This window comes from Cupressus sempervirens, chromosome 4 (assembly GCF_028749045.1).
Source record: "Cupressus sempervirens isolate cs-2001-9-10 chromosome 4, ASM2874904v1, whole genome shotgun sequence".
Classification (NCBI taxonomy): Eukaryota; Viridiplantae; Streptophyta; class Pinopsida; order Cupressales; family Cupressaceae; genus Cupressus; species Cupressus sempervirens.
Window position 1 is genome coordinate 246,747,509 of NC_143121.1, and position 26,575 is coordinate 246,774,083.

Here is a 26,575-nt window from a genome sequence, read left to right on the forward strand (position 1 = left end):
TTTATATTGTTTAGTAGATCACAAATAACTGCTCTTGGGCAATGAGTAGATCACACAAAGAGCTCATTTTATTTGCAAGTCGAGTCAAAAAAATTTTCGAGTAACTAACTCATGATGGGTTTCTAATGCAAGCATGAGATGTGGTACCCAACAAGAGTTCACTGAAGTAATCTAGAGAACAAGAGATGGAAAGTTCCTTATAACCTATTCTCTAGACCACAAATAACTTCTCTTAGCCAATTAGTAGACCACTTAACTAATCAAGTGTTTGAATTTTGTGTTTTCAGGCTATGACTTGATCATTTGTAGTTCAATCTAATGGAGTATTTAATTTAGTGCAGTTCTTTCCTTTTCCATTCTTTTTGCTCTTTCTTATCAATAATCTGTTTGTTCATTCTTGTCAAAATTTTTTATGACTGTTTAATTTTATTTTGAAATTTCATTTTCTTTGTGTATAGTGTGCAAGTTGGTCCTTTTGTTTACTTTTGATTTTTCATCTTTATTCATTCTATATTTAATTTTTCTAGGTGTTTGTGTTACATTCTTTTAGCAGAGTGAAGAGGACGTGGATAAATGGAAGAGGTAGTCGTAGTGCACAAAATCTTGTACTAGGTAATTCTTATTAATGCTTTTAAATTCTAGAATCAATACTTTTCTATTTTTTGAATATTGGCATACACTCATTTGTTCTATTAAGTATTCCTTATTGGAACAACACAGGTAGACATTTCCACAACTAGGATTTTGAAAATGACACACCAACTTTGGTAGATGCCACCATATTCACTATGACATTGTAATTTGATCTTTGAGTGACTAAATTCCTGATATATTGATTTTTTTCATGTGGATTCAACAAAAGGATATTCAACATTGATTTCTATTGAATACATAACATACAAGGATATTGTAGTTTTTGGAACTTTTACTTCTTTGTAGGCTCAGTAATTGTTGATGACAAAGAGCATACAACTACAATACACTTTTGGATCTCTAGTATGTTTCTAAATGCCCTACTCTACAATCTTTTTGGTTTGTATAGTGTAGTATTTTTATTAGCTTTCAATTTTTTTATGAAAGCTACAAATCATCTATAATAGTAAGGTAAATCATAAGCTAGCTGATATCTTCTAGAATAGTAAGCTAACTGAGAGAAAAATATTCTTCTAGGTACTTCTTAAACAAGAAACAACTCATTTTTTGTTGTGAATCTAGTGAATTGAAATCTATTGAGTAACTAACTCATCATGAGTTTCTAATGCAGGAATGTGATGGAAGACCCAACAAGTATTAATTGAGCTAATCTAAAGAAGAATAGGTGGAAAGCTCCTTATAACCTCTTCACTAGATCACAAATAACTACTCTTAGGCAGTTGTAGACCACATAACTAACCAAGTGTTTGAATTCTACGTTTTTAGGCAATGACTTGATCATCTACAGTTCAATTTAATGGAAAATTTAATTCTATTCCATTTTTTCCTTTTTCCTTCTTTTTTTTTCTTGTCAATAGTATCTTTTTCCATTTGATGCAATTCATTTATGAGTGTTTCATTTATTTTGAAATTTTATTTTCTTTGTGTATAGCATGCATGCTGGTTCTTTTGTTCAGTTTTGACTTTTCATCTTTTTATTAGATCTGTCGTGTGTGTGTGTGTGTGTGTGTGTGTGTGTGTGTGTGTGTGTGTGTGTGTGTGTGTGTGACATTCTTTTAGTAGAGTGAAGAGGAGGTGGATTAAAGGAAGAGGAAAATCCATGGTGCACAAAATCTTCTTCCAAGTGATTCTTATTAATGCCTTTAAATTCTAGAATGAATTCTTATTCATTTTTTTGAATGCTGGCATATACAAATTTGTTCTATTAATTTTTCTATATTGGAACAACATAGGTAGACATTCCCTTAACTAGGATTTTGAAAATGATGTACCAACTAAGGTACATGTACCCATATTCACTGTGACATTATATTTTGATATTTGAGTGACTAAATTGTTGATATATTGATTTTTCCCATATGGATTCTACAAAAGGAGATTCAACATTGATTTCTATTGAATAAATAACATACAGGGATATTGGAGTATTTGGAACTTCTACTTCTTTGCAAGCTCAGTAGTTTGTTGGCCTCAAAGAGCATACAATTACAATGGTCTTCTGGATCTTTGGTATGTTTGTACATGTCATGCTCCACAATCTTCTTGGTTGGTATAGTGTGGTATTTTTAATTAGCTTTTAATTTTTTTACAGAAGCTACAAATCATCTACAATAGTAAGGTAAAGTATAAGCTAGGTGATATCATCTAGAATAGTATGCTAATTGATTAGCTATGTTGCAATGCATATAAAGAGGAAAAAAAAGGAAGTGGAAAATCAACTAAGATAAAAATATTCTTCTAGGTACTTCTTCTTCAACAAGAAATAGCTCATTATTTTTTGTTGCAAGTGCATTCAATTGAAATATGTTGAGTAACTGACTTATAATGAGTTTCTAATGCAAGCATGTGATGTGAGATCCCACAAGAAGTCATTGATCTAATCTAGAGAAGAACAGATGGAATTTTCCTTATAACCTCTTCACTAGATCACAAATAACTGCTCTTAGGCAATGAGTAGACCACATAACAAACCAAGTGTTTGAATTCTCTAATTTTAGGCAATGACTTGATCACTTGTAGTTCAATTTAATGGAGAATTTAATTCTATTTTCTTCTATTTTTTTTCTTTCTTTCTTTTCTTGCTTGTCAATAATACTTTTGTCCATTCTTCACAATTATTTTATTAGTGTTTATTTTATTTCGAAATTTCATTTTCTTTTTGTATAGTGTGCATGCTAGTCCTTTTGTTCAGTTTTGATTTTTCATCTTTACTTATTCTATTTTTTTATTTTTATTTTTGTATGTGTGTGTGTGTGTGTGTTGCATTCTTTTAGTAGAGTAGGAAAGGAGGTGGAGAAAGGGAAGAGATAAAGCCACAATGCACAAAATCTTCTTCTAAGTGACTGTAATTAAAGTTTTTAAATTCTAGAATGAATTCTTATCTATTTTTTTAATATTGGCATATATTTATTTGTTCTGTTAATTGGAACAACATAGATAAACATTCCCTTAACTAGGATTTTGAAAAATGATGCACCGGCTTTGGTACATGCACCCATATTAGCTATAACATTGTATTCTAGTCTTTGAGTGACTAAATTCTTGATATATTGATCTTTGACACATGGTTTCAAGAAAAGGAGAGTTGAAATTGATTTCTATTGATGAATAGATATCATACATGGATATTGAAGGATTTTGGAACTTCTACTTCTTTGCAGGCTCAGTAGTTTGTTGACCTCAGAGAGCATACAACTACAATGCCCATTTGGATCTCTGGTATGTTTGTACAAGTCCTATTCTACAATCATGTTGGTTTAACTAGCTTGGTACTTTTTATTATCTTTTAAATTTTTTAGGGAACCTGCAAATCATCTACAATATTAAGCTAAAGAATAAGTTAGCTGATATCATCTAGAATAGTAATCTCACTAATTAACTAAGTGGTAGTGCATATGAAGAGGAAATAAAAGGAATTGGCAAAGAAATTAAGAGAAAAATGTACATCTAGGTACTTCTTCAAAAAGAAAGTGTTCATTATTGTTTTTTGTGAGTCTAGTCAATTCAAATTTGTTGAGTAACTAACTCATGATGAGTTTCTAATGTAGGCGTGAGATCGGTAACCAAAAAGAGTTCATTGAACTAATTTGGAAACAAAGAGATGGAAAGTTCCTTATAACCTATTCACTAGATCACAAATAACTACTCTAAGGAAATGAGTAGACCACATAATTAGTCAAGTGTTTGAATTCTGTGGTTTTAGGCAATGACTTGATCATCTATAGTTCAATTTAATGAAGGATTTAATTCTATTCATTCTATCCTTTTTCATTCTTTATGTTGTTCCCTATCAATATTCTCTTTGTTCATTCTTGTTAATGTATTTATGAGTGTTTGTTTTATTTTGAAATTCGATTTTCTTTGTGTATAGCATGCACTCTAGTCCTTTTTTTCATCTTTGATTTATCATCTTTATTTTTATTTTTCATTTCTTTTCATTTATTTTTGTGTTACATTCTTTTAGTTGAGTGATGAGGAGGTGGATAAAAGGAAGAGAAAAGCTAGTGCACAAAATCTTCTTCTAGGTGATTCTTATTAATGGTTTTAAATTCTAGAATGAATTCTTATCTATTTTTTTCAATATTGGCATATACTCTTTTGTTTTGTTAATTATTATATTTTGGAACAACATAGGTAGACATTCCCTCAACTAGAATTTTGAAAATGATGCACCAGCTTTGGTGCATGCACCCATGTTTATCATGACATTGTATTATGATCTTTGAGTTACTAAATTATTGATATATTAACTTTTTTCACTTGGATTCAACGAAAGGAGATTCAACATTGATTTCTATTCAATAGATAACATAAGGGATACTGAAGCTTTTGGAACTCCTGCTTCTTTGTAGGCTCAGTAGTTTATTGACCTCAAAGGGCATACAACTACAATGCCCTTTTGGATCTTTGGTATGTTTGTAGATGCTCTTCTTTGAAATCTTTTTGGTAGGTATAGCATGGTATTTTTTATCAGCTTTCAATTTTTTTTACAAAAGTTTCAAGTCATCTACTATAGTAAGGTAAAAGCCTATAAGTATAAGTTTGTAGATATCATATATAATAGTAAGCTAACTGATTAGCTAAGTGGCAGTGCATATGAAAAGCTAGAAAAAGGATGTGTCAAAGCAATTGAGAGCAAAATATTCCTCTAGGTACTTCTTCTGCAATAAGAAGGAGCTCATTAATTTTTGTTGCCAGTCCACTCAATTGAAATATGTTAAGTAATTGACTCATGATGAGTTTCTAATGTAGGCATGTGATGCAAGACTCCACAAGAGTTCATTGAACTAATTTGGAGAAGAAGAGATTGAAGTTCCTTATAAACTATTCATTAGATCACAAATACCTATTCTTAGGCAAAAAGTAGACCACATAACTAAGCAAGTGTTTGAATTCAAGGTTTTAAGGTAATGACTTTATCATCTATAGTTAAATTTGATGGAGGATTTAATTCTATTTTGTTCCATCATTTTCCATTTTTTCTGCTCTTTCTTGTCAATAATCTTTTTGTCCATTCTTGTCAAAAACAATTATGAGTGTTTGTTTTTTTTTGAAATTTCATTTTCGTTGTGTATAGCATGCACACTAGTCCTTTTGTTTAGTTTTGAAATTTTTTACCTTTTCTTGTTCTATATTTTATTTGGGTGTGTTCGATGTGTGGGTTTGTGTGTGTGTGTTAGATTCTTTTAGTAGAGTACAGGAGGAGGTGGATAAAAGGAAGAGGCAAAGCCACAGTGCACAAAATCTTCTTCCAATCAATTCTTATTAATGCTTTTAAATTCTAGAATGAATCCTCTCTTTTTTAACATTGGCATACACTCATTTGTTCTATTAATTATTCTATATCGGAACAACACTAGCATACATTCCCTCAAGTAGGATTCTAGGAATGACGCACCAGCTGTGGTACACGCACTGAGATTCACTATGACATTGTATTTTGATCTTTGATTGACTAAATTCTTGATATATTGATCTTTGACACATGGATTCAAGAAAAGGAGAGTCGACATTGATTTCTATTAATGAATAAATAGCATACATAGATAGTGGAGGTTTTTGGTTCTACTTCTTTGCAGGCTCAATAGTTTGTTGACCCCAGAGAGCATACAACTACAATGCCCTTTTGGATTTTTGGTATGTTTGTACATGCCCTACTGTACAATCTTTATGGTTGCTATAGTATTTTACTTTTTTTTTGGTTTTCAAAAATTTAATGGAAGTTGCAAATCATCTACAATAGTAATCTAATGCATAAGCTAGCTGATATCATCTACAATAGTAAGCTAACTAATTAGCTAAGTGATAGTGCATATGGAGATACAAAAAAGGGGAAGTGGCAAAGAAACTTAGAGAAAAATGTTCTTCTAGGTACTACATCTTTGACAAGAACAAGCTCATTATTTTTTATTGCAAATCCAGTCAATTCAAATATTTTTAGTAATTGATTCATGATGAGTTTCTAATGCAGGCATGAGATGCGAGACCCCATAAGGGTTCGTTGAACTAGTCTTAAGAAGAAGAGATTGACAATATTCATGGGCTTCAAGTTAGCAGAATTTCAAAATAGAGAATGAAATTTCAATTTCTAGCATTAAGAAGTTTTAAAAGCTTTAAAGATTTATTAGCTGGGTGCCATTGTTTTACTCATAAATAAACTAAGTGGATTATCTGTGGATTTTAATTATAAAAAAAAACTTTTAGGGTTATCTGTAAGCTTTATTAGGACAAAGAATTTACATCTTTCTTGTGTATGTCATTCATTGCATGTCAAACATGCTTTCTTTTTTCGTGCTTGTGCATTCATGTTGATTCCTTGTTCCATATTTTGTTCATTCTCTTAGGCTTTATTAGTTATATTCCTAGTTGTAGGAGCTTCATGGGTATGTTTAAGTTATTCATTTTTATGAAAATTCAAAATGAGTTATGTGAATACAATTTTCATGGGCTTCATGTAAGTAGAATTTCAAAATAGAGAATGAAATCCCAATTTCTAGCATTGAAAAGTTTTAAAGACTTTGAAGATTTATTAGTTGGGTGCCATTGTTTTACTCAGAAAGAAATTGAGTGGATTATTGGTGGACTGTAATTATAAAACAAAACTTTCAGGATTATCTATAGGCTTTATTAGTACAAAGAAGTTACATCTTTGAAGTTGATGTGCTTGATGAGGTTGTCATGAAAGATTAAAATCGGGATCTACAACATTTTAGATTGTTTTCATGACTATTTTTTGCATTTATTTGTATTCCATTCATTGCATGCCAAACATGCTTTCATTTTTTTTTATTGTGCATTTATGTTGATGCCTTGTTCTGTCTTTTGTTTGTTCTCAATGTTTGTTTTGTTCTAATTTCTTCATTTTTCTTGTGTAAGAATGCTCAATAGTCTGTATCTTCATCTTATTCATTTTTTCTTTTTCTAACATGGTTTTGGTGTTACGTTTTGTCTCTGAGTATAAGAAGAGGAAGAAAAAAGGAAGAGGTAGAAAAACCACGGGGAAAATGTTCTTCTAGGGAATTCTTCAGAAACAGAAAAAAAAGATCAATAATACTTGTTGCAAATCAAGTCAATTCAAGTTGACTTGATAAACTTTGTAAAGGACTTTCATCTTGGATTCAAATAATTTAGTCTTAGTAGTTTTCATCCTCTTGATGAGGACTTAATCTTTTCTCCTTTTCACACCACTAATACATTGCAACCTTTTCTCTATTTTAATAGTCTTGAGACCACATTCTATCAAATTGTTTTATAAACCCTTTGTATTATCATGGTCTACTAGCCTTGAAGTTGTAAGCACTACTCATTTGACATCTAAATGGAGGATAATGTTATGGTTTATAACTACCTCAATATTCAACACATTATCCTATGCCTAAGCAATGATGTCAATAAATTTAAATAATCTAAAGGAAAAAGAAACTACCATTATTGAGATATTCATTGGACTCATTATTATTATAAATTGAGTTATTAAGTTATCCATACTATCACTTGTTAGAAGGATACAATAGTCCTCAATGAGAGAATAGTGGGAAGAATGTCAGAAGACTCATTAGGAAAGATGGCATTAGAAAACTCAAAATCTAGTGTGTTACCTTAAATAAGTCTAAAATTCATGACCATGATGAAAAATGAATATGGATATAACTTATAAGCATAGTTGAAAAACTTGCCAAAGCCAAAAACTTGTCAAGTCTAAAAAAAAATATTGGAAAAAACTCAGCTAGTTTTTGGAAAAACTTAGCTAGTTTTGAAAAAATTAGAAGATACATCCAAAGAGTCAATAAATGAGAACACAAAAGAAAAAATCTTAGTCTAGATATATTTAAACACAAAGTGGGTACAAATTTGCAATCCTGTTTGGATTGCTGATGGCTGGAAGTAGAATAGTAAATAATTTATGTGAAAATTAAAATTAAATGCATCATTACAATTACATCTTCCTCTTCCTAACTCTCATAAAAATCAGGGGATAGGTAGAACCAGAGGATCCAGTCCTAGAAGTTTGCACTAGGCATGATTGTGCCACCTTGCTCAATATGTGTGACTTAGTTAGTGGCTCATCTTCCATCTTGGATGTAGCTTTGGCTCTAGCTTCTCCTAGCAGTAGAAATGATTGCTCATTGAACTCAATGTCATTCAATGTGAACCCCTAGCCCCCTTAGCTTGCCCCTCCAAATTATTGATGTCATCCTCTTCAAAAACTACCACAAATCCACTTCAATTCTACCTCAATTTTGCTTCAAATCATAGAAATCAGTTTGCAAGTGTTTGGTAGATTATTCTCCCTTTCTCATCAAAATACAAGTGAAGAAATGAGAAATGAAATTAATTTGAGTCTTTTTTTTCCTTTAAGTGCTATTACAAAACTAAGACCAACTTTTTAACAAAAACATGCTGAGCAAGTACTTAGTGAGTTTTTGCCAAAAATTTGGCAAGTTTTTGGTACCAATTTTAGTTGTAAAAAATCAACAAGCAAGAAAATTTGGTCAGTTTCTGTAACTCTGTGAATACTCTATTAGTTTCTATAACTTTGTGAGGAATACTCTATTAGTTTCTATAACTTTGTGAGTGCTCTAGGCAATAGTACATCAATCATAACATCTAGAAACTGACTTGAGACTTAATTAGTAGAAAAGAAATGCAAAGAAGATGAAGCAAAAGTAGAGGGACTAAGATGTTCAATGTAATAAAATGCCATTTAATGTCATTAGAAAGAGATAGTATAGAATCATAGATACCTCATTTGGCTTATATGAATGGGTTTATCATTGTGAGTTTCTTATGACCTTTATATTAGAAGAGAGATGTGGTTCTATCTCAACATGAACTTTTAATTCCTTGCACACAAACAAATTTTTAGTTTCCCCCTGTTTAGGATCCCTCTTAAAATCGAGGCTACAATGCTGTTAGGTAGCTTACAGAAAGAAATAGTGTCAGTACCAGCATGATAAAAATGGGCAATATTGTCACATAGATTAAAGGACAAATTATACAAAAGGAAGAAGATTTTGACCAACTTTTTAGGATATTAATGTGTTTATAATGTTTGTCAAGGTGAAGACATTCAACTTTATATAACCAATAGAAAGAAATAATCATCAGTACACGTATTACAAAAGGCCATAATAGTAGAGGATGAGGAAATTATCAAAGATGAAGGTGAAACTCTTTGAATAGGAGCAAAGTAGATGAAGAGGTGGGTCATCAAAGGAGGAAAAGAAATAGCAATAGTAAAGAAGTGGCAAGGACTAGATGATGGAACTCAAGAAATGCATGAACTAGGAGAAGCATAAGGATGAATGGAATCAAAGTTTCTTCAACTTAACAATAATAAAAAGTTAAAGGTATTACTAATTTAACATCTACCTTGATAATAAAAGATCCACTCTTTCAAAGGACACATGTATACCAAAAAGAGAGGGAAGCCGCCATACATTGGAAAAGTCGCTAGTGTAGAGAGCCCTAATTGATTTAGCATTCATGTGGTTCTTTTCAGCTTGCATTGGTATTTGTTGTAGCTTGTGGTTTTTTGGCATTGTTATTGCATGCAATAGTGAGTCGCTATTTTACAATTTTGGCTTTCTTGTTTGCTGATAGATTAAGGACTTTTTCTTATATCTGAGGTAGAGAGACATCTCTATATGAAGTAGCAAGATTTTTTGTTGCTTGGATTATGATGAGAATGATGTGCATGATATATTGGAACTCAAAAAATGCATGAAGTAGGAGAAGCGTAAGGATGAAGGGAATCAAAGTTTCTTCAACTCAACAATAATCAAAATTTAAAGGTATTACTAATTTGACATCTACCTTGATAATTAAAATCCACTCTTTCAAAAGGCACATGGATACCAAAAAGAGAGGGAAGCTTCCATACATTGGAAAAGTCTCTAGTGTTGAGAGCTCGAATTGGTTTAGCATTCTGAGACACAACTCTTTTTAGTTTAGGTTATTTTCCTAGCTTGCGACAGTTTGGCATTGTTTTTGCATGCACTAGTGAGTCACTATTCTACAATTTTGGCTTTCTAGTTTGTTGATATATTAAGGGATTTTTCTTACATCTAGGGTAGAGAGACATCTCTATATGAAGTAGTAAGATTTTTTTGTTACTTGGATTACGATGAGAGTGGCGTGCATGACATATTGGAACACATGAAATGCATGAAGTAGGAGAAGCATAAAGATGGAGTCAAAGTTTCTTCAACTCAGCAATAATAAAAATTTAAAGGTATTACTAGTTTAACATCTACCTTGATAATAAAAGATCCACTCTTTCAAAAAGCACATGTATACCAAAAAGAGAGAAAAGCTGCCCTACATTGGAAAAATCTCTAGTGTTGAGAGCTCTAATTGGTTTAGCATTCTAAGACGTGGTTCTTTTTAGCTTGCATTGGTATTTGTCATAGCTTGTGGCAATTTGGCATTGTTATTGCATGCAACAGTGAGTCATTATTGTACAATTTTGGCTTTCTAGTTTGCCAATAGATTAAGATCTTTTTCTTACATTTGAGGTAGAAAGACATCTCTATATAAGTAGTAAGCTTTTGTTGTTGCTTACATATTATGATGAGAGTGGCATGCATGAATTAATTTATTATAAAGATAATTTAATGATTTCTAATAGATATTAGTTATTTTGTTCCTTTGGAATATAAATCTATAGATAAAATAGTTTTGATTCGGGGGACCTTTTTTCTCTTAATCTTTCAGTTTTCACAGTGTTCTTTCTCTTAAGAATGAATGTTTTGATTATTTTCTTTCATGTTCATTTTTCAGGTAAACTTATGATTATGGTGTTAGTTATTTGAATCCTTTTGGCTTGAGTAAATGACTCGTGGAATATGATTCCAATGTAGGCATGATCTGAGATCGCTTAACCGATGCTAAAAAGAAAGACGGGAAGTTCCTTATAATCTATTTGGTATATGAGTAGATGACATAGCTAAACAGTTGTTTAAATTTTGTGTGATGTTTCTATTAGTTTCTTTTACTGTAATATCTTAGAGATGCTTAGCTGAAATTGAATAAGAATAGGTTTATTGGATAATGTTCTCTAAAACACTGCACGGGCAAGATTGGCCTACTTTGACTAATGATAGTCCATATTGTTCTATTTTTAAAAAAAATATGAAATGAAAGTACCAAAAGATTTTTAGGAATCTAACTTATAACATCTCCCTTTATTTTATTGTTTCTAATTTGCTACAGATTTTGAACTTTTACATTATGTAATTATTTTGTCACTAGTTTAATGCAAGAGGTATTTGACAATGTAGGTATTGGTAGCAACATATGCATCGGCATGCTCTTTTGGGCATTTCATATTTGACAATGCGGGTATATTTTTGTTTATTACCTTTCAAACATTTTACAAAACCTGCAATCCATCACCAATAATAAGTTTCAAAATAGTTAACTAAGCTTTGTTAGTTATGTATTTTACTGAGTGTTGAAGTTTGTTCACCATTGGAATTTAGTATTTGGTTCAAGGTTTTATAATTTTTATATTCCTTAATTTGAAAGATCTATTTGTTTGTTGGATTTATTCATTTTTTTCAATATTTCAAATGGAGTAGAGGGTTACGATCATTGATATTACTTGACTTTAGGTTAGTAAATTTTGTAGAATAGAAAATGAAACCTTGATTTCTAATATTGACATGTTTGGATTGTTTTGAAGATTATTAGGTGGTGCCATTCTTTTAAAGTTGAAGTGTTTGATGTAGTAAGCATATGTTCCTAACATTTTAGATTGTTTTCACAAATATCTAATAAAATGTATGTGTTTTTTTTTTCTATCATATTGCGTGGTGTTATGTTGTGTGATAAGGATCATAGATAATGAAACATAAGAATTGCAAATGTGGAAGGATGTGAAAGATAGGAAGTTGGGGAGGTTAAGACCTACTTTATTGTTTCCTTTTCACCTATTTAAATTTTTATGTGATTTATTTTGGATTGGTAGTAGGCTAACATACACATGTATTGGGGGTTTTTTGAACTAATTATTTTTAGGTTCATTTGTTCATTGACTTCATAGTTGTAGTGTCCTATTGGGTATGTCTGTACATGTTCCACTCTACAATTTATTGGCTTTCAATTTTATTTGAAGAACTTGCAAATCATCTACAATAGCAAGTTAAAGTGTTTACCATTGGAATCTAATAATTTTTCTCCAGCATTTAATATTATTTTAGGTTAACAGATTTTATAGAATAGAAAATAAATTTTTTATTTCTAATATTGAGATGTTTGGAATGTTTTGAAGATTATTAGGTTGGTGTCATTCTTTTGAAGTTGAAGCGATTGATAAGGTATGCATATGTTCCTAATATTTTAGATTGTTGGGGAGAATAAGACCTGCTCTATTGTTTTGTTTTCTCTATTTTAATTGTTATGTAATTTATATCAGATTGGTAGTAAGCTAACATGCAGGTGTCTTGTGGGTTTTCTGATCTCCTACTTCTTTGTAGGTTGAGTTGTTCATTGACTTCATATCTATAGTGCCTTATTGGGTTCCTAGTTTTTTTGTACATGTTCTTCTCTATAGTTTATTGGCTTTCAATTGTTTTTAGAGAAGCTAAAAATCATCTACAATAGTAAGCTAAATAATATTATAGTGTTTTCCATTACAATCTAATAATTTCACTCCAGTGTTTAATATTAATTGGGATTCCTTGTTTTGGGAGTTGCGTAGGTATATTGGAGTTATTCACTTTCATTAAATTTGAAATGGGATTATAATGCTACAATTTTCATTAGCTTCAAGTAAACATATTTTATAAAATGAAGAATGGAATCCCACTTTTCAGTATTAAAAAGTTTGGGATGTTTTAATATTTATTACGTGGATGCCTATTATTTTACTTGGAAAAAAAAAACTCACAAGATTAGCTGTGACTTCAATAATATAGAAAAAACTTTTAGGAATATAGATATGTTCTTTAGTACTATGAAGCTACAATTATTGAAGTTGATGTCCTTGATGAGTTTGACCTAACTTATTAAAAATGTGCTTTAGTAACAAGTAAGATTGTTTTTATCACCATTTCATGAGACTAATTTTTATTTTCTTGCATATACCATTCATTTGGTTAGGGATGCTCTTTTTAAGGGTGTTCTCTTTTGCCATTGTGCAATTCTATCAATGTTTTCTCTCTCTATTTGTTCAAATTGTGTTTCCAAGTATTTGTTTTGTTTTGATTTTTTCATTTTTCTTGTGCAAATGAAGTCACTATTTTTTTCATTCTTCTTATTCAATTTCTATTTTTTTGTCATATGTGAGGTAGAAAAAAGGAAATGGTAGAGAAAAAAGGGCTAAAATTTTCTTTCAAGTAATTCTTCATGGACAAGAAAGAGCTCATTATTACCTTTTGCAAATCCAATCAATTCAAATTGACATGATGAAATTGGTAAAGAAATTTTATTTTAGATTCAATTTGTTTGATCTTTTTTAGTATTGAAGGCATACGTGAATCCAATGTATTTGTTTATAGAGTTGGAAGTAGATTAAATATAAACCCCCACTCGATGAGCTTCCATATAAATTGAAGGGTCATTTCTACTTTAAATCACATCAAAAACTACAAAGATATTGAATTCTTGCATTCCATAGTGTACCATTCTTTAGTTACGGTGATTAATCAAGCCATCATTGTGAAAAAAAGTGACATCTAAGGTGCAATTTAAAACCCAAATAGCTTAGTCATGATTGCTTGCTAGGTCGAAAGTAGCTACTCTAGAAGGAAGTCATATTTCCAAAATAGCTAGCCTAATTTATAGATTGTTTATAATTTCAGGCATTGAGCTAGAGTTAATGTGGATTTTCCATCAACTGTAATCCCTTGGAGAGGTCATGTTCAACTTCTTCTATGACACATTTGTCTAGAAATTAGTAGCCCACACAGCTCAATCGGGTTGAGGTTCTTTATACAACTGATATTGCTACATGTAATTTGAACATAGGTAAGCTTACTTACTGATCAGCTAAGTGGCAAAGCATATGACGAGGCTAAATGAAGTGGGAGAGCAATTGAGATTAAAATGTTCTTCTAGGTAATTCTTTTCAATAAGAAAGAGCTCATTTTTATTTTTTTGCAAAACAACCAATTAAATTGGAATGCCTAAATTTGTAAAAGAATTTTCATTTTAGATTAAAAATTTTATTCTTTAGTAGTTTTTTTCCTCTTCATAGCAACTTCTTGGTCTCCTCACCTTTTCTCAAGACTCACCATTTTCATTTATAAATTCACTTTATGTAGAAGTTGAAGGATATTCATTTAATATCCACTTCCCTCATCTCCTTATCTTGTCATAAAAGTTAAATCAAAAATTTCAATTTGATCTCACTCAACCCTATTTCTTGTCAGTTGAAGGTACTCGCCAATGCTTACTTTGAAGAGGTCATATAAGTGGATAACGGGTTTTTTGTTTGCATAAATAACAATGATGTTTGGCTAATGGATCTCATGTTACAACATTTTCTCTATATAACTATTCTTGATACCACATTCTATTAAAAAATTTTATACACTATTAGTATTGTTACCCTATACCCTTTCAGCTCTAAGCCTTTTTTTTTCTATTTTTTGCATTACAATGTGAATTTTTTTTTCCCATTTCTGACCTCAAAATGTGGATTAGAGTCTCAAGGAATCTCATTAATATTTTGCAAATAACTTGTATACATGTTGTTTCAATGTTACATTTTAGAAATGATTTCTTGAAATGATGTCAAATATTTTTAAAATGTCTTCAAATAGGTACTAAGATGTCTAGCCAAGAAGCATAGTGCAAATGCAGTGAAATAAATTCAAACTCTAAATTCCCTATCAAAATGATCAACTTGGAATCATACCAAGCCAAGGATACAATACTAGATTCAAGTCAAGTTGCTAATATGTTGCAATGTCATCCAAATAGCTGAAGTGTTAACTAGTTGCTTCTTGTATCCCATGTCCCACAAGAAAGACCTTCTAGTTGCTGATGGAAGTGTATGGCTGAGATAACTCTTCCACATTCACCCAAAAATCAACCTTTCTACTAAAAATCTGAATCAGACCCTGCAATTAGTCCAAACCATCCTTGAAATCATCAAGCTTCCTCCAAAATCAAGGTGTGGGTTCTTTCAAATCTTGATATGGAAGCACTAAAGTAGATTTATAATGCTCAGCTCACTATGTAACACTAATATAATCTAAAACTCCTTTTCATTTACCCTCCTTTTTTCTTGTGGCTCATATTTTTCCATGCTTTACTTGTTCCTCATACTTTCTTGCAGTTCCTAATTTCCATGAATGTTTCCTCCTACTTTCTTGTTGCTCCTGTTTTTCCTTGATTTTGTTTTTCTTCAAGCAATCCACAAAAAGCCTTCCCAAGAAATGGAGATGTCTATATCTGACAATCAACTAGAAAGTCTAATAGTCCCATTTTATCAATGTTGGAGAAATGCCCAAGCTAATAGGCACAATAATTTTTGTTCTTGAGTCCCCAAGTTTTTGAAAACCCTACTTGTAGAGCTCGCCTCCAATCTGCAAATGATATCATGAAACCCAAATGATTTTCAAAATGATCTCCAAACACTTTTTTATGCTCCCCTCTAAGCCATTTGAACCCCATCTAGGGCTTTGCACCATATTTTATTACTTTATGAAAAAGTGATACTAAAGTCACTTTTTATTATATTATTATTTTCTTATAAAGTGACTATACTATCATTTTTTTATTATCTTTTTATTATACCAAACTTCAGAAAATAATAATATATTTCCTTTATTCCTCATAAAATAAAAACCAGGGCTTAAAACCAAATTCTTTCTAAAGCTCACTACCTCTGAAACTATTTGAGCCCTATAGGAAAATTGGAACATTGCTCAAAACACAACCTAAAACTGCACAAGAAGCCCTAGAGTGGGTCCCCTTAAGCATTTTGGTGACCTACAAAAACTCGTATGATAGGTCAACCATCTCCTCATCACCTATCTCTAGAAAGGGGACATTACACAATGATATCTGTGGGTGTGACATGTTCAATTTTAATGATAATTTAATGCTTTAATGTAATCAATACATTTTTCTTCTAATACTAATTATTTAATTTTGTCTCCTTAGAATATATATCTACAAATAAAATTCTAACTACCATTTTTCCTTTAATAATAATGTTGTCACACTTCATTTTGATCTTGTAAGGAATGGACAATTTGATTTGTTTTTACTTTTGTTTTTTTAAGGTAAACTTAGGCTTTTGGTTTTCCTTTTCTTTTTTTAAATCCATTTGTGAATGACTCATAAACTAAGATTTCAATGTAGGCCCCTAAGATGCAGGAGCTATTTCAACTAACACAAAGATGAAGAGATGGGAAGTATCTTATGACTTTTTTGGTAGATAAAATGTAGTTGATCTACAAGTAGATAAAATTGCTAACCAAGTGTTTGAACTCTTTGTTTTTATAGAAATGATTTGATCTTCTCTAGTTCAAATTAGTAATTCTATTCTATTATGTCCTACTTTGTTCTATCAAATTTTTTTTTTGTCCCTTATTGTTTCTTTTCTTTTCTAGTGTTTGTGTTGTTTTGATTTGATTTATCCTTGAGTCAAGAGTGCAAGTTGGCCCTTTTGTTTTGTCTTCGATTTTATTTTTCTATTTTTTTTGGGGGGGTTGGGACTTGTTGGTGTTATATTTTTATACTAGAGTAGAAGAGGCAAAGCAATAAGGGAAAAAATCTTCTTCTAGGTAATTCTTCTTTATTGCTTTTAATGTAAAACTTTATTTACATATTAATTTGTATTGGCTTCAGTTTATATTAAGGCTCAATCCTATGTCATTATTTGAAGTGTGTTTTTCATTTTAATAGAAGAGGTGGATAAAAAGAAGCGGCAAAGCAACCAAGGACAAAATCTTCTTCCAAGTAATTTTTCATTGTTTCTTTTAAATAACACTATCTAGGTAATTTGTCATTATTGCTTTTAAATTGCAAAACTTTATTTACATATCAATCTATATTGGGCTTCAATTTATATTAAGACTCAATGCTCTGTCATTATTTGAAATGTGTTTTTCATTTTAACTTATTTAAAATATAAATTATTACGTAATTGGTAAAAAAATTTATGTTAGCTTATACTGTTGAATATTAGAATAGACAAGCTATAGACACGCCCTCAGCTAGGACCTTGAAAGTGATGTAGTAGCATTGGTACTTGCACCCATATTCACAGACCCTGTGACATAATTTAATGTGAATTTTTTGATTAATTGTTTTCTAGTGTTTGAGTGACTAAATTCTGGAATAATTATGAATCTTGTAAATTTTTTACTTGTATACATAAGCATGTTTTCCTTTCAAAAATTTAATTGCTCAAACAATGACATAGGTTTTCAAATTTAAATAGCATACATCTTTGCAAACAAAACAACTATTTATGAAAGTCTAAATATTATTAATTTTAGCTTGGAAGAGGATCACACTTGATGAAACATATGAATTGCAAATGTGGAAAGAGGTGAAAGATAGAGAGTTGGGGAGGATAAGACCACCTTTGTTGCCTGCAGTCAATAAAGAATATGTAGTCCTAAATTCATTACATAGAAATAAATTATCAATGCACATAAGGGTGTTGTAAATAGTGTTTAGGTACTTCTTGGGCCACAATTTGTTTCTTGTGTGGTTGTATTTCAATGGTTATTGTAATCTTGGTGAACTCTATACAACCTCCTGACCTATATATGAAATTGGTCTTCTGCAATGCTATTTCTTTTGCTACTTGTCAATCATTTCCTTCCACTATTTTAATTGTTATGTTATTTATACCAGATGCTTGATACTACTAACAAGTTAACTAAACATACATTGGTATTTTTTAAAAAAATCTCTACTTCTTTCCAGGTTCAATAGTTCATAGACCTCATAGCTACAAGCCCTATTGCATTTCTGGTATTCCCAACATGTCATGTTCATAGTCTTTTAGGTACAGTGTAGTATTGTTTATTGGCTTTCAAATTCTTTATAGAAGTTGAAAATCATTTACAATAGCAAGCTTAAGGATCAGGTAACTGATTGTTGTATTGTTATGGAGTTGAATCATCAACTAACTAATTGATCCTTGGTTTGGTTATGAAATTTTCAAACAGTTAAATTTGTGCATCATTGGAGTCTACTATATTTTATTTGGTATTTAATATTATTTTGGATTCCTTTTTTTGGGAGCTCTAATAGGTATGTCAAAGTTAGTTCATTTTCATTAATATTTGCAATGGGATACATCAAAACAACTTTTCTTGGCTTCAGGTAAGCATATTCTAAAAATAGAGAATGGAGTCCCAACTTCTAGTGTTGATGAGTTTGAAATGTTTTCAAAATTGATTAGTTGGATGCCATTATTATACTCAAGATAATGCTGACATGATTATCTGTGGATTGTATTAGCATAGAAAAATATCTAGGATTATATGCAAGTTGTATTAGTATAAAGAAGCTACATTAATTAAGTTGATGTGCTTGATGAGGATGACACGAAAGAAAAAAAAGAGGGATATAGAAATGGGATGTAGTAACATTTTAGATCATTTTCATGACCATTTCATGTGACTAATAAGGCGTGTTTGATGTTCTGTCTTTTGTTTATGTTTCTTCATTTTCTTTCCAACTATTTGTTTTGCTTTGATTTTTTCTTTTATTTTTTGTATGAGTGGGCTTGCTATTTGTTTGTTCATATTATTCATATTTTATCTTTTCTATGTTTTTTTGTGTTTAGTGTTACATTTTTGTGGTAGAGCATAAGAAGAGGTAGAAAAAAATAAAAGTTACAATAGCTAAGGGAAAAATATTCTTGCAAGTAATTCTGCATAGGCAAGAAAAAGCTCATTATTACTTGTTACAAATCCAATCAATTCAAATGCACATGATAAATGTCATATAAAAATTTCATATTGTATTCAAGTTATTTAGTCTTAATAACTTTTATTCTTTAATAAGAACTTGTCTCTCTACCTTTTTCTCACCACTCATACATTACAACTTTTCTATAAATTGTTTTACACACCCTTACTATAATTATGGTCTACCCTTAAAGTTGTAAGCTTTACTTATTTGGCATCCAAATCAAGAATAATTTAGTGCACTATAACTACATCTATATATTCAACACATCTTCCTATGTCCAAGAAATGGTGACAAGAAATTCATGTAGAAAATTAAAAAGATAAGAACAATCTACAAGAAAAGACACCACCATTATTGAGTTATTTCATTAGATTCATTATTTCCATATGTACATTCATAAAATTACATAGTAGAAGGGTATAGTTTACCTAAATGAGGAAACTCAGAAGAATGTCACAAAGATAATGTGTTACCTCAAAGAGGGCATGGTCATAACGTCTAGAAACTCAAGATTAAGTAAGTAGAGAAGAGATACGAAGAAGATGAAACAAGAGTAAGAGGATTGTGATGTTCAATAAAATAGAATGTCATATGACTTAATCGCTACCTCATTTGACTTGTTAGAAAAGAGATGTGGTTCTATCTCAACATGAAACTCTAATTCCTTGTTCACCAAAATTATTTTAGTTTACCTGTGTTTAGGAACCATCTAAAACCAAGGTTATAATGATGTTAGATATTTTAGATAAAGTAGTGTCATTACTAGCATGATAAAATTAATATGAGATAAAAGGATAGATGATGTGATAGAAAGGGATTTTTAACTGAAATAATGAGGATCAATGTGTATAGAAGGTATGACAAGGTTAAGGTTCAACCTCTTCCTTATCTTATTGTTTCTTATTTGCTAGAGATTTTAGCTTTTTCATTATTTTAATACAACTAGTATTTGACAATGCATGTATTGGTAGCAAACATACAATGATATGCTTCATTGGGCATCTGGTATTTGACAAGGTAAGTATTATAAACCATTGTATTATTTACTGACTTTTGGTTATTTTCACAAACTTGGAGATTAGCACCAATAGATTGGCAAGTTTAAAAATAAGCCAAGTGAGCTTTGTTGGGTTTATTCATTTTCTTTAATTTTTTAAATGGAATAGAGGGATACAATATTCTTTGGCTTTATGGTGGTAGATTTTATAGAATAGAGAATCAAATCTCAATTTCTAATATTCAGATGTTTGAAATGTTCTAAAGATTTATTAGGTGGATTCCATTGTTTTTAAGTTGAAGTGATTGATGAGGTATGTATGCTTTTTTGATACTTAATATTGTTTTTGACAATAAATTATAAAATGTATGTGCTATGTTTTGTATCATGTCCTGTTGTGTTGTGTTGTGTGGTTTTGTCTTGTCTTGTTTAGTGTGGTGGTTTATGTGGTGTAGTGTTGTAACTTGTGATGTGTTTTTTGGTTGTCTTAGATCAATTAGGAGACGTCATGCAAGCTTCCACCTTCATGTGGTTGGCCTTGTTAGTAAAGAATGTTTGAATAAAATATTCTTGAAACTAAGAGAAGCTAATGTGTAAACATTCTCATTTGTAATAAAATAAAATTAAAGAAATTTCTAAACTTACATGCACAGAAAAATTTCTAAATCAAAGAAAATTGTTGTTTAGAAACTCTAAAAATTTACTAGCATATGTGGTTGACCTTGTTCGTAGAGAATGTTTGAATAAAATATTCTCTAAATTAAAGAAAATTTTAATCTCCAAAAAGTTGCTAGAATAATGATTTGTTAAAAATATGATCCTCCTATTTTTAAGTCTTCTTGAAATTGATAGTTTTTTTAATTTTTCCTTCCAGGATTGACTCTCTAGTTCTCCATACTCCCCTTAACTACTCAACTCAATAGAGACTCCTTGACACAAATTGATTTCGATGATTACTAAACAAGACTTTATGGTTTTATTCTTTAAAAACATTTGGTTTTGTTTCTTATTTGTTTGCAAGTGTTTTGAAATTCAAGGGATACATGTAATTATTTGGCAAAATGCCATGCTGATTTTGTCACAAGAATACTACACCAATTTCATAGTTGACATTTCTCAATACATCCATTGAAGGTGAAGGTGCGAAAATATGTCATTCTTTTTTGCCATTAATTGGATGCCTCAAGGAGGAGAAGGTAGAGAGTCATGGGAAGAGGGTTGGAGTTTTTGGACCAAGAAAAATATAGAGAGGAAGTGGAAAAGAGGGTCTAGAAAAGGAGAAGTTCATTGAACCAAAAACAAATAGGTGAAATTGTAAGGAGTGACATGAAAAGAAAGGGTTGGAAGAAGCCATCTGATTTTTTCTAAGGCTAGGAGAAGTCCACAACAGTAGAAGACATAATAAAAAAATTAAAAGATAAAGGTTCGTTGAATGAATATAGAGTTGCATGGAGATAATTGGTCTCTTGGAGGCTAGCTATTAAGACAAATTGATTTTCAATTTTAGATATTGTGGGGTCAATTAGGTTCCAAAAGAGATATGTTAATTGAAGGGGTCCAAATTTGTCTCACCAATTAATAGAGTATGTGGTTATTTAGAGCTGCTTCTCAATATATGAAATAAAAATTGGGAAGAAATGAAGTTTGAATTTGAATAAAATCATCTCTTAAGTTAAAATTACTTATTTCCATTTTGAAATGGGCATTGAACTTACTTCACTTGATGACTGATGTTAGTTTAAGGTTGAAGTTATGGTTTATAGTTTGCACTAATTGGTATCAAAGGAGGTTCAATTGCAAGTGAGATTAAATTTGGGAGTGTGGAAGGTAGTCAAAATCACTCATAGGGGTTGAGGTTGCAGAGGAAAAAGAGGAGCTAGAGGCTTGTAGCTGAAAATTACAAAGATAATAAGAGTGTGCATGGTTGAAGCAATAAAGGGTATCACTGTGTGGTTGGATTCCATGGAAGTGTCTTAGAGAAGTGGTGGACATGTTGAAGATGCCAATGATGATGAAGAAGAAGAGTACATTCTTGAACAAGTTAAAGAGCTGAACCAAATGGGGCTTGAACTAGGAGAAATCATATTGATGCATAGAGTGGGGTGGAGAGATGTAGGCAGAAATTATGGCATGAATAGTTTCTTTTGTTAGCTAAAAAAAAACTATTATGAAGGGGTGTTAGTTGTGTCATTAGTTGGTGATAGTTGCATACTTAACCTACCATATCGAGTCTATTTGTATGGAATTTGGAATAAGTGAGATTGTGGTTAATGTTGGAACTGCAATGCTTCTCTGTAATACTCTGATACAATCAATAAGAATAATATTCTGCCATTCAAATGTGTCATGTATTTCTTATGGTATTGGTTTTCATATTGTTTTTCTTTTATTAGTAGAACTTTCTACATGATATTAGTATGTGGTTGAAATGACAATATCACTTTCATAAATTGCATGCAATTTCACTTCCATATTTGGTAGATAATAGAGGAGGCTTACTAATATGTCTTAAAGGAGAAGAAAATCCCAATAGAAGACAATGAAACCACTCCTGAGGTAAGGGTAGATTTCCACATGGAATAGGACAACCAACAAATGAAAGAGGTAGAGGAAGGAAGCATGAAGTGAAAATACACAAGGAGGTAGAGGAAGAGGAGATTTCCTAAGAGGAAACAAATACATATAGAGTGACACCAAAAGAAAATGAAGAGATTAATAAGCAAGTGCAAGGACTACTTCATAAGGCACTAATTAAAGAAAGTTTAAGCTCATGTGCAGTTCCAATAGTGTTGGCACCAAAGAAAGATGGAAGTTGGAAAATGTGTATGTACTCAAGAGTAATAAATAAATTAACAATCAAATATCAGTTTTCTTTACCATAGATGACTTGATGGGTTGTTTGAGTTGTCAAATGCACTAAACACTTTTTATGAGACTGATGAATGAAGTCTTGAAGCCTTACCTTGGAAAGTGTGTGATTTTTTATTTAGATGATATTTAGTGAGTCAAAAAGGAACAATAGCAGCATATAAGGGAATTCCTACAAAGGCTAAAAGAGATAAAGCAAATCACAAATCTGAAAAAGTATAGTTTCTTGAAAGATGAGTTATCTTGTTTGGGTTCTATTATTTTCGATTGTGGCCTAAAAATGAATTCAAAAAAGGTGAAAATCATTCTTGATTGGCCAACACTAGGAAGTATTTTTAAAGCAAGAAGCTTCCTTGGGCTATTAGCAAGCTTCCAATCATAGAAATAATGAAGGGAGATAAAAGTGAATTTGTTTGGATAGTGGCAACTTCCATGGCTTACTAATTAGCCCATGCTAGTACTTCTAGATTTTAGTTAATTCTTCAAAGTTTATTGTAATGCAAGTGGGATAATGATAAGAGTTATTCTAAGTCAAGAGGGAAGACTGATAACTTATTTTAGTGAGGAGATAAATGAATAAAAAAGAAAGTATTCTATGTGCAATAAAGTTTCTATGCAATTGTGAAAGAACTCAAGAAATGGAGAGACTATTTTTTGTTCAAGGATTTTGTGTTGTACATTGATAATCATGCATTTTAATTCATTAGAAGATAAGGTAAACTAATTTAAAAACATATGAAGTGGGTTGAATTCTTGCAAAGTCTATCATTTGTTTTCAAACATTTAAATGGTAAGTCGCATAGAGTTGTTGATGCATTGAATAGGTGTTTGTTGTTGACTAAGATACATGTGAATGCGGTATTTGACTATTTGATAGATTTGTATGAGGAAGATGCATATTTTAAAGAAGCATGATAAATAAGTAACAATCATATTGTGGTTGATAGAAGTTCATGGTTGCAGTATTTTGTAAAAAAAAATGTTGTTTAAAGGGAAGAGAGTGTGTACATACCTCAAGGCTCGACTAGGGAAAACTTAATAAAGAAAAAATATAATGAATAATTAAGTGGACATTTTGGAGTGGACAAAACATTAGCACAAAAGAGAGTTTTATTATTGACTAGGAATGAGTGCATAAGTAAAATGATCAACATGCCAAAGGAGTGAAGCAAAACAATAGACTATACCAACCATTTTTTATATCAGAGAGACTATTGGCTCGGTAGATTTTGGAATCTACTGTTGTCTCATCTGTTTTGGAATGTTGTCAACTCTAGCTTTCTTTTCATCTTCAATTCTTCCTATATTCATGCAATTCTTGGATATATGACCAAGTTTGGTACATGTATAATATCTTATAGTAGTATCCTTTTTTCTTAGGTGATGCCTTGCATAGTTTATTCCAATGTGTCCATATTCTCCACAATAGTGACATCTGCACCAAGTATTGTAGTCCCAACCAAATATTGCTTTGATAACCTATTCTACTAGATTGAATGCTTTGGATCTACATTCAGATGCCTTGTGACCTTGTTTCTTGCATTTGTGACATTTTTCCTCAAACTTTGGTTTCTCTTTGCATTCATTTGCTTTGTGACAATGTTGATTGTAATTGTAGCATTTACCATTGAATTTTCTTTTACCATTGCTCCAACATCTATTAGATGTATGACCTAACTTACCATAGTGATTGCAAGTAGGTCTTTGATTCTTTTGGGTACCTTATTTGGAAGATTCACCTTCTTCATTGTATCTAAGGCCTGCTTTACCTTTTTGTCTATGAAAATTTTGCTCATTTTGTAGATTCAATTGATCCATATCTGCTTGAGATTTTAACATCCTTTCATTGACTTGTTTTTCAACATTTAAGTCATTTTTCAAACTTTCATTGATTTGTCTTTTAGATCTCAGATCACTTTGTAAGCTTGCATTGATTTGTCTTTTAGTGATTAAATCATTTTTCAAACTTTCATTCTCAGATCTTAGATTCATAATTTCTTCATTTGCATCAGATAGTTTCCCTACAAGATCTTCATGCTGAAGCGATTGATTATTTCTTACCTCTAAGTCTTCATTTGCCTTGTTTCTCTATTCCAAAACTTCACATAGCCTGATGGATTGGATTTCTTTTTCTCTTTTGAGCTTTCTTACTTCTTCCTATAGAGAACCATTCTTTGCTAGGAGTTCCTTGATTGCTTCATTAGCTTCATTTGAATTTCTTGATGGTAAAAGGTCTTCAATCCTTTCTTCAATATATTGATGATCATTCATTTGTCTTGCAAGTTCCTTTCCTTCTTTTTAGAGATTGAGAAAGATTCTCCTTTGCTTCATTAAGTTGAGTCATGGCCATTTCTAGATCTAGCTTTTCATTCTCAATAGATTTGTCAAGTTTGAATATCTCCATTGTCCTTGATCTTTGCTCAAGCTGTCAAACTTTATCCTAAGAACCACAAGGCTCTGATACCAATTGCTGGAAAAAATCTAGACTAACAAGGTTAGTGAGAGGGGAGGGGTGAATCAGTAACCCAAAAACATTAATTCAATTCTGCATAATAACACATTCACCATTCATCCATCTAATCTACTGTATGCATGAAAACATTTATAACACATGAACACACTGATTTGGTGACCCAAAAACCTTCCAATTAGAAAGTAAAATTGGGGTGGGGATGATGCCCACAAAACTTCAATACTGCAGTATAAAGTTGGCTAGTTAAGCCTTACAATGATCACTTCTAATGATCTGCCCTATTAGGAGCAAGTAGAATTGCTAGATCCACCTTGTTAGAGGATTTACAAACATACAATGAAGTATGCACTCTGTTAGGAGATTTACAAAAGACTCCTAAGTCTACCCTATTAAAGGATTTACAAACTAGTTCACCTATTAGGATGAAGTAGTGGATCTGGTTACAACTGATTACTAATAAGATCCCTTGTGCTCTGATCACCTGATGTTATGGATATAGCTTTTCTGCATCAATTGTTGACCTTACTATATTCCTCTATTTTGTTGGTGATTCGCTTTTTCTCTTCTCAAAATATTGTAATATAACACCAACAATGATCAATATTTCATTATTTCAAATGATATATATCATTCCAATATTTACACTAGCAAGGTCGGCCAATCACAAGTGAACAAACATTACTGAGTTGGCCAGATAGTAGAAAACTCAGGTTCCTCAAACTGACTCGGTGACCTTCTAATACTCGGCATCCACTACAATACACTGCATTTTCATGCACTTGGTAAGAGTAGAGGCATAGTCCATACTAATCATTCTAAGTAGCTTGGAACTCGGTAACCATTGGTGACTCGGTGAATATTGTGTCACTTGCTAAAAATTGAATCCATTGATAACCTTCTTCACTTGGTAAACACTGATTCCTTTATTTACCTTGTTTACTCGGTAAACACTAATTCCTTCATTTACCTTGTTTACTCAGTAAACACTAATTTCTTTGATTGCCTTGATCACTCAGTAAACACTAAGTTCTTTGTTTACCTTGATCACTTAGTAAACACTAAGTTCTTTGTTTACCTTGATCACTCAGTAAACACTAAGTTCTTTGTTTACTTTGATCACTCGATAAACACTAAGTTCTACTAATGACTCGGTGAGCACTGACTACTTGGTAAACACTGCGATGCTCAGTAAC